The following is a 9,152-nucleotide window of genomic DNA, read 5'->3' on the forward strand; positions in this document are numbered from 1 at the left end:
ATAATCACTGCTACTCTCATCTGAGCTTTCATGAGGTGTGAGCTGCTGGGGCAAGGGGGTGTGACGCACTGGTCGACACTTTCCGTTCACTAGATCCCACCAATGGCATATATTTTTGTTGAATAAAAAATATATACCTATATAAGTGACCCTGCTGTGGCGTATAGACTGAGAATGTTTTGGACTGTGTAAATAGTCTACCAGGGAAATAGGCAATGTTTTGGACTGTGTAAATAGTCTACTACCAGGGAAATAGATTGGCTGTTTCCCTGGTAGTAGACTATTTACACAGTCCAAAACATTCTCAGTCTCTACGCCACAGCAGGGTCACTTCAATAAACCACTAAGTCCAACCGTTACGCCCCCACGCCAGCAGGGGAGACACTTCCTCTAGTGAGCAGTGGTTGCACTGTGGTCGCGCTTCCACCAGAACAGCTGATAGGATAAACAACAGTCAGTGTGCGGCGGCAAATTCAGAGAGGAGCATCTCCAAGCCTCGCCTTCCCACAGGCTGCAGCGAGCTGTACTTGGGTTCAGCAGAACAGAAAGGCTAGCCTACAGTTTCATTAGGCTACTACTTCACGTTATTTGGATGTATGTGGATGTGAATCATAAACAATGCGCCCGCGATCGTCTGCGCTCATTCCTTCTAGAAGAGGGGACCTTTAAACGAGCACTTCCCTTTTTGCTTGGAAGAATGGAGAGCATTGGATCTAGTGCCAGATGAGTGGTTACTTGTCTCGCCAGGAGAATGGACATCTGCTTTCGGGAAATCAGCCAGCCGTAGCCTACCAGGGTTCACTCGGAGACACATAGGCGCTACCGGAGCAATGGTAAGATTTAAAGAATACTATGCTTTCATTCTGCTGTAGGCTAGAATGAAATTGATAGATACCGATCTTAAGTGTACATTTTGTTTTCACAGACTAACTTTGCCTCCTAATGGGGTCGTGACTTCCTCTTTGCTCGGAGCTGTCTGCAAGTCATTCAAGCAATTAGGTAAACTCTAGGTTGCTGTCCATAGAGGACCGGTTGGCTGCTCTGGAGTCGAAAAACTGTGCGGGAGAGACAAACTTTAAGAAGAGAAGACTGGTGTACAATCCCAAGCTTGCGGTAAGAATATGTTCGATGACTGCTAGCTAAGCTAAAAGTACCCTAGCCTAAAACCAAAGCTAAGAGTAGCCTAGTAGCCTTGCAAAAGAACAAGTGAGCAGAACCAGCTTTATTAAAGTGTATTTTTTTGTGTCGTCATTTACAGGAAGCAGTACGCCGTCTTCACAACTCGGAGACAAATTGCAGGCGCTACGAACCGGAGCAAGGGTAAGATTTAAAGAATATGCTTTCATTCTGCGGTATAAGGAAATAGATACGTATAGATACCATAGGATCAATATCGATCATAACTGTACATTTTTTTTTCACAGACTAATCTCGCCTCACAATGAGGCGGTGGCCTCCTATTTGCTCGGAGCAATATCTGCAAGTCCAGATTTACACGATGTTGAAAGACGACATTGTGTGTAAGTGACTTTTTTTTTTTACTGTTTCTCCTTCCTTGTTTAATGTTACTGTGACTTGCGTTTGATTTTTATTCATACCACTCTCATTTAATTGTTTTCCAGCCGCCTGTAAGACATATTACGAGACGGTACGCAGGAGTTTTAGGTATACCCAGCCAGAAAACTCATTGCGGGCGGAAGCTGCGAAGAGTTCAGCTCGGAGTCGAGCGAGAAGAAAGAGGGTAAGACTTTATTGGTGCATTGATAGTGTTGTGTCCATACGCAGTGCATCATCGCACAGTACTGATTCATTGTTTTTTTTTTACAGCTGCTGGAATGGAGACAGAGTGTGCTAGCAGATGACGAGGTGGAACTGTCTGACGAAGAAGATGGCGTTGTTGGTGGGGTCTCTGGATGGATTGTACGGTCGCCGTCATTTCGTAGGCTGGAGCTCTCTGAACTCTGTGCGAAGCTGCAGTCCCGGTAAGAGGCGACTCCGAAGTACAGAGCCACGCACAATAGGCGTCTGCACAACGGACCTGCCTCGGAAAGAACAGCGCCAGTTACCGACAACCCAGAGGAGGCAAACGGACAGTTCACTGAGTTGTAGTTTTTGGATCATCCTCCACCCATGTGTGGGCAGATCCTCGCTTTGTATATAGTTGTGTTTGTTTTAATAAAGCTCTTTCTTTGCATAAACATGTTCCTGGCAAATGTTCATTTCCTCTATAAATTCATTCATGTCCTTGATGGTAGCCTACATAGGATAACAATGACATGAATATACAGCTTAATATGAATAAATAAATTGGTAACGCTTTAGAATAACATGTGCTTATTAGGTATTAACAGTGCATAATAAGCAGTTAACAATTCATTACTAACAGTTAGTTAACTGTTGTTATCCTTTAATAACATTAACTAACTGTTAACATGCATCTTGTAAGTGTTAATAAGCAGCCTTTTAGGTTACTTACAAGCATATTTGTTAACAGTTGTAAGTGTTAACAAGCAGCTTGTTAATGCTTGTTAATGGTGTATAAGACAAAGAGGTGGATAACTAATACGCTTCTAAGAGCTTTCTTACCTATTTGTAGTAAATTTTGCAGCCCCCCAATCTAAAGCGAGGACCATGTAGCCTAAAGTTCCACAAGCCCAACCTTCTATCTCTCTATACTATATCTCGCTATCTAGCTTGGTTTAGCTGTGAGAAATGCACCTTTAAAATTGTTGCAGTGAACAGGAATTGAACCCCAGTCTCCTGCATCAAAGAGTGCATCGCTACTTATTGAGCTACACTACTTTTTTTGTACAGCTGATGAAATTGTTTATTTTGATTCTATATTCCGAAGTGCTATATCACACTAGCTATGCTTTTTACAAATATGTTTCTGATGGAAAAGTGGTGTTTAATTAATGCAGAAACAGACCACGAATGTTCGCCTCTGTTCAAGGCAAACTGAAACATGTTTCAAATCGATCACGAACGTTCACCTATGTTTGCAACTTTAAACCAGAGCTTTGAACGCACCCACTTATCGTCTTTAAGCCTCGGTTGCTAGGTAACCAAACTATATACAAAGCTGGCATATCTTTAGACTGCTGACAAACTGACAAACTGTTTTATGCGTTCGCTGAACAAAGATTATGGAAATTAAACACCACTTTTCCATCAGAAACATATTTCTAAAAAGCATAGCTAGTATGATATAGAACATCAGAATATTTTCCATCAGTCAATTAGGAACAGTAGTGTAGCTCAATAAGTAGCAATGCACTCTTTGACGCGGGAGACCGGGGTTCTATTCCTGCTCACTGCAACAATTTTGAAGGTGTATTTCTCACAGCTAAACCAAGCTAGATAGAGAGATACAGTAGGCCTAAAGAGAGATAGAAGGTTGGGCTTGTGGAACTTTAGGCTACATGGTCCTCGCTTTAGATTGGGGGGCTGCAAAATTTACTACAAATAGGTAAGAAAGGTCTTATAAGCGTATTAGTTATCCACCTGTTTGTCTTATACACCATTAACAAGCATTAACAAGCTGCTTATACACACTTACAACTGTTAACAAATATGCTTGTAAGTAACTTAAAAGGCTGCTTATTTTCACTTACAAGCTGCATGTTAACAGTTAGTTAATGTTATTAAAGGATAACAACAGTTAACTAACTGTTAGTAATGAATTGTTAACTGCTTATTATGCACTGTTAATACCTAATAAGCACATGTTATTCTAAAGCGTTACCAATAAATTAATATATATTTATATATATATATATATACATTTATTATGAGGCAGGGTGACGAATAGTGACAGATCTGCCAACCAATCACGAGTGATTTTACTTGTTTGAAAGTTGTGGTTTCATCCAATACTGAGTAAGGAAATTCAAGCCTGGCCAGGTTTGGTTTTGCTGCCAATCAGGAGTGATTTTACTTGTTTGAAAGTAGTGGTTTCATCCAATACTGAGTAAGGATATTCAAGCCAGACCTGGCCAGCCGCGGTTTCGCTGCATTCATATGCTAATTAGGGCCATTAGCACTCTGCGAGCTCTCCACATACGTCATTGTTCGGTTCCGACAATTTGTGGCACAGACAAACGGCGACAAGCGCGGGTTGCAAATTGTCGTCAACTACCGAAAATGAGGAGATCTCCGGTCGTTTACGGGGACGAAAATCACACTTTTCATGCAGTGCATATGACCCCTTGGTCTCGGCATGGATCTTGGATTGCCTCTCAGACATATCTACATGGATGAAGGCAAACCACCTCCAGCTAAACCTCTCAAAAACCAAACTACTGGTCCTCCCAGCTAAACCATGGCATCAACATCAAAATTGACTCCCTGTCTGTTACACCTACCAGGGCTGCAAGAAATGTAGGAGTCGTTCTCAACAACCAATTAGCCGTTTCGCACTCTACAACATACGGAAAGTCAAGACTTACTTGACTCAAGATGCTACCCAACTCTCGTTGGGTAGCTAGTCATCTCACGACTCGACTACTGTAACGCCCTCCTGACAGGTCTCCCAGCCTGCATAGTGAAACCACTTCAGATGATCCAGAACGCGGCGGCGCGCCTGGTCTACAAACATCCCAAAAGGGCACATGTTTCCCGCTGCTCATCCAGCTACACTGGCTACCTATGACCGCCCACATCAAATTCGTCTCTACAAAGTAGTCTCCGGTTCTGCTTCCACCTACTTGAATGCCCTCATATAGGCATATGCTACCTCCCGACCGCTGTACTCCTCAGACTTACGACGTCTAGCTCTGCCACCAGTACGCTCAGGTCAATCCAAACTTTTTTCATTTGTTGTTCCTTGTTGGTGGAACGCACTACCAGTTCCTACAAGAGCAGGGATATCCCTCTCCATCTTTAAAAAACTCCTGAAGACCCAGTTCTTCAGAGAATATCTCCTCTCGTAGCACTACTTACAACTAGCTAATTATAGCACTTACCACTGGACTAGAACTGACACTTGACTGTATAAAAACAGCACTCACTGATGCACTTTTTCTTATTGTGCTCTACCTTTTTACATTCTTTTAAATTGTTCTAGTATTGTTGAGAGAATTGTTCTAAAGCTTTAAACTGTTTACCATGTTGTAAGGCGCTTTGGGTAAAAAAGCGTCTGCCAAATGTAATGTAATGTAATGTAGTGAGTCAATGTGGAGATTCAACAGATTCAGATGGAGAGTCTTTTTAGTTAATTCAAATAAATAATTAGTTTGAGCAGAGCTTCCATTTGAGCCTAATATTACAGCTCTATGACGATTTTGAAAAATTGACATTTAAAGAGCCAAAAATTGGCGGCCATCTTGAATTTGAAGGTCAGAAATAGGTCAAATCAATAAATCTACATAATTTATGAATTTCTTGACCCAAATAGTCTCAGAAACCATGCGTTATGCAGCACTGTGGGCAAAACCATTAAAAAGTTAATATCCAGCTTGGCTTACGGCAGCCATTTTGGATATAGAGCTCTCACAAAATTTCCCCACATTTTTGTAAGGGGCACCCTGGCTAATTTTTTTCTTTAACCTTTATAGATGACAAATCTAGTGAGAAACGAACCTTCGCTCTCCACGGTCACAGAACTGCTATAGATGACCCAACTATTGTGCAAGGCACTTAGGACCAAATTCTCCCAGAAGCGCGTAAGTCCTTTTTTATGCACCTTTCAGTTACGCGCATTCTCCCATTCCCCTTTCTGTCACATCCGTGCAAGTTTGAAATCAAGGCGGCCTTATGAAAGAGGGGTGATTTAATTAAAATAGAACCAGACTGATCAACCAACTTGATATGAAAACGTTGAATGTGGACTGAACGGCCTACAGTGAAATGATGTGTCATCGCAAAGCTGCTGCTTCTCATAATATTAATTTATGTTATGCTAACAAAGCTGTAAACTGACACCTGCAGTTTTGAATACAGTAGAGAGACTGGCATAACATACCAGCCACCATTAGAAACTAATCAGAGACAGGACAATATAAACGATAATGTCTGTTCCACAATATGGGAGGCGTCTGCGCAACTGTATGACTTCAGTCAAGTTGGAAAGAAAAGGACACAAACGAAGTAGGCTGTGGGAGGATGCAGAGAAACTATCAGTGATGACACCATTTTGTTTCCAGAAATAAAGCATAATCTATTTCAAGATATTTATATATATTTAGAGTGTGCGCTTATTTTACAAAATCGTGAGCTTGTCTTACTTCACCAACACCAAAGCTGTATCCATGGAGTCAATATTGGGGGGAGGAAATGTGCATGGTGGGTTAAATCAGTTCCTGCCATGTCCCTAGTATATGTACAAATTCACAAACACATGGGGTGATATGTTTACATGTTCTCTTTTAAACAATAATAATAATACTGTTTTTCTGATGTTGTGCTCCATTCTATTTTAAGCTATTGAGGGTTGAACAAATAACAACCAAAACTGCAATCATATGAACATAAATCTGTGCATTGGCATAGAAAATAAGTAGCAAATATTCAAAAACTTTGAGCAACATCTGCATGTCCTTTCTGGGTATGCCTTTGTGTGGCTTTGTTACCATGGTTCCATGTGCAGATATTGTGGTCAAAGTAGCAAATATGGTTGTGAACTTGGTTGTGCAACATTACATGTCATTTCTGGGTTTAGCCTATTTAACCATTTAGCATACCATTTTTGTACAACAGTGAGTGATACTATTGTAGCCTAACAATTTATATTTTGATTTTGGGGGGCATTTTGAGCATTTTTGATCGGGGGGACATGTCCCCATCAAACTATATTATGATTACTGCCTTGATTAAAATGACTGAAATGAGCACACAATCTATTAAAATGAGAGCATGATTTAGGAAAACGAGTGCACAGTTTAGTGAAATGAGTGCACAATTTAAAAAAAGTGAGTGAACATTCTCCCGATATACAGTACAAGAAAGAAAAAAAAGAAAACAATCTCAGGGACAAAGTCCAGGGCTGTTTTTGAGAGGTTGTATGGCAACAAGGTCACTGAAGCATTTCACAATGTTTTATCTGACGCTTCTACTCATGTCACAGATTTTATCAATGAAATGTCATGTAATACAGGATATTGCGCACTCATGGGAAAGTTGCAGTCGCCCAAGCGATGAGATGGTATTCTGCAGTTGTTTTACTGTCAGGATCAGTCTTTGTTTATCTGATCTTTTATAAATTTGCTTGTGAGGCCACAGGAGGTGTACCAAATGAGGAGAAACACACTAAAGTAAATTGAACTGCCTCTCTCAGGTGTTTCTTTCCGAGAGTGAATGAGAACCAGGCCTTGCTTGGCCCACCTCGATACTGTAACATGCCAGCCGAGTGACTCTTGATGTAACATAACCAGAATTCTGTGCAAATAGGCACGGGATGATTTCTGTTGATAACTGTCTTTTCACCCTTATGTTGGTGTAAAACCTGTTCAAGTTAATGCCAGCGAATCATATGAGCCATGAGCTGAGATAGTGTGAGTTATGCTCTAAAGTAGGAGGTCAAGTTGCAGCCGTGGCCTACTGGTTAGCGCTTCGGACTTGTAACCGGGGCAGCCGTGGCCTACTGGTTAGCGCTTCAGACTTGGAACCGGAGGGTTGCCGGTTTGAACTCCGACCAGTAGGCACGGCTGAAGTGCCCTTGAGCAAGGCACCTAACCCCTCACTGCTCCCTGAGTGCCGCTGTTGTTGCAGGCAGCTCACTGTGCCGGGATTAGTGTGTGCTTCACCTCACTGTGTGCTGAGTGTGTTTCACTAATTCACGGATTGGGATAAATGCTAGACCAAATTTCCCTCACGGGATCAAAAGAATATATATACTTATACTTATATCTTTGCCCGCTGTGCTGTACCAGGGTATACAAACCTACTAACCAATAACTGATCAGAGTTGTCTTTTGATGGGCTTCTGTCTCTCTTCCCAAGCCACTGTCAAAAATAGTGTACTGTCTGTAACCATGGAAACTCATGCTTTGCTTGACGTCCAACCTCAATTTCAAAGACACACATGACCAAAGAGCACAACACACTGTAGAATTGTTCTACAAACATCACTGCAAGTTTCTAGGTAATGCTACCTCTGCATATTTGGTTCGTTTGCTTTGCACAATGTATTACTAACAAACACATATATGATTTATTTGAACATTTTGGGTTTCAAAAGCATTACAAAATCCCCCTGAGGCTGTGCTAAACACAGCTACCTGCCTCCCTAAATAGAAAATGCTGTGGCCCACGCCCACCGGAGGTAAAGCTGGTGCCAGCAGGCCTGGTGGAAAAAGGTCACCTCGGGACACGCTTGCTAGCATCGCCGCCGCAATTATTTGCATACGTCTGAACAGGTGTTGCTGTTCATATTTACATGCGATTGACGTTGAGCTGCAAAGTGAAACTGAAAGTGAGATTCCATGCTCGTCTATCCATGAATATCGGACATCTACACGAGCCAATTTCTTTCCTCAACAGTGCTCACTCACTCTTATTGTACTCAGTCGTTATTGTGGGCTCGTAGCCTCGGCAGGATAATTATTTGCTGAATTGTTTTTCATTTAGAATTCTTAAAATGCATAATTGCCCATAAAGGATTAATAGTCTACATAATAACAAGTGCCTTTATTAACCTGATGCAGGCGGGCCTGCAGCTGTCCGTACGCACTGTGCGTACCATCAGGCTCAACAGCGAGAGAAAATTTCCCTTGTGTGTGTGTGTATTGACACCAAATTGGCCTACCATACCTTCCCAACTATGCACAGTATCCCATTAGCTGCATGCCATCAGGCTATTTACCATTTTCTATTACATAAAGTTAGTGAACACGTTATCAAAATTAACGTGCACACATTTTGTTTTCAGGAGAGAGAATACGCACGCAGGCACGCAATAGGCTACTAGTTTTCTTTTACTCGGCTATCTATATATGGTTATCAGCAGACAATGTTGAGCTAATTCACTAACTCAATACTCATCATGGATATCACAAGTTTTAAACAACGAAAACAGAAAGGATGGAGGCAGCAAAGCTAGGAGTTATTCCAGATGGACAAGAACAAGGTAGGCAATCGGTGTGCTTGTCAGAACGTGCGTACCATAGCATTAATTCCTGCAGGCGCCCCTGACCTGATGAATAAAGAGAGAACTG

The 9,152-nt window shown here is 41.7% G+C and overlaps 1 long non-coding RNA gene across 1 annotated transcript; it reads left to right on the forward strand.

The window, feature by feature from the left end:
* The first annotated feature begins 325 nt into the window (after window positions 1-325).
* LOC143121288 (uncharacterized) lies at window positions 326-2,202 on the forward strand. Its single transcript, XR_012986465.1, has 6 exons — window positions 326-833; window positions 926-1,113; window positions 1,259-1,320; window positions 1,425-1,520; window positions 1,623-1,741; window positions 1,828-2,202. It is a non-coding gene; the product is annotated as an uncharacterized LOC143121288 (long non-coding RNA).
* The last annotated feature ends 6,950 nt before the right edge of the window (window positions 2,203-9,152 follow it).

This window comes from Alosa pseudoharengus, unplaced genomic scaffold (assembly GCF_046254945.1).
Source record: "Alosa pseudoharengus isolate Yale_2024_CS ecotype anadromous, Long Island Sound unplaced genomic scaffold, YU_APseudo_1.1 YU_APseudo_1.1_scf_13, whole genome shotgun sequence".
Classification (NCBI taxonomy): Eukaryota; Metazoa; Chordata; class Actinopteri; order Clupeiformes; family Clupeidae; genus Alosa; species Alosa pseudoharengus.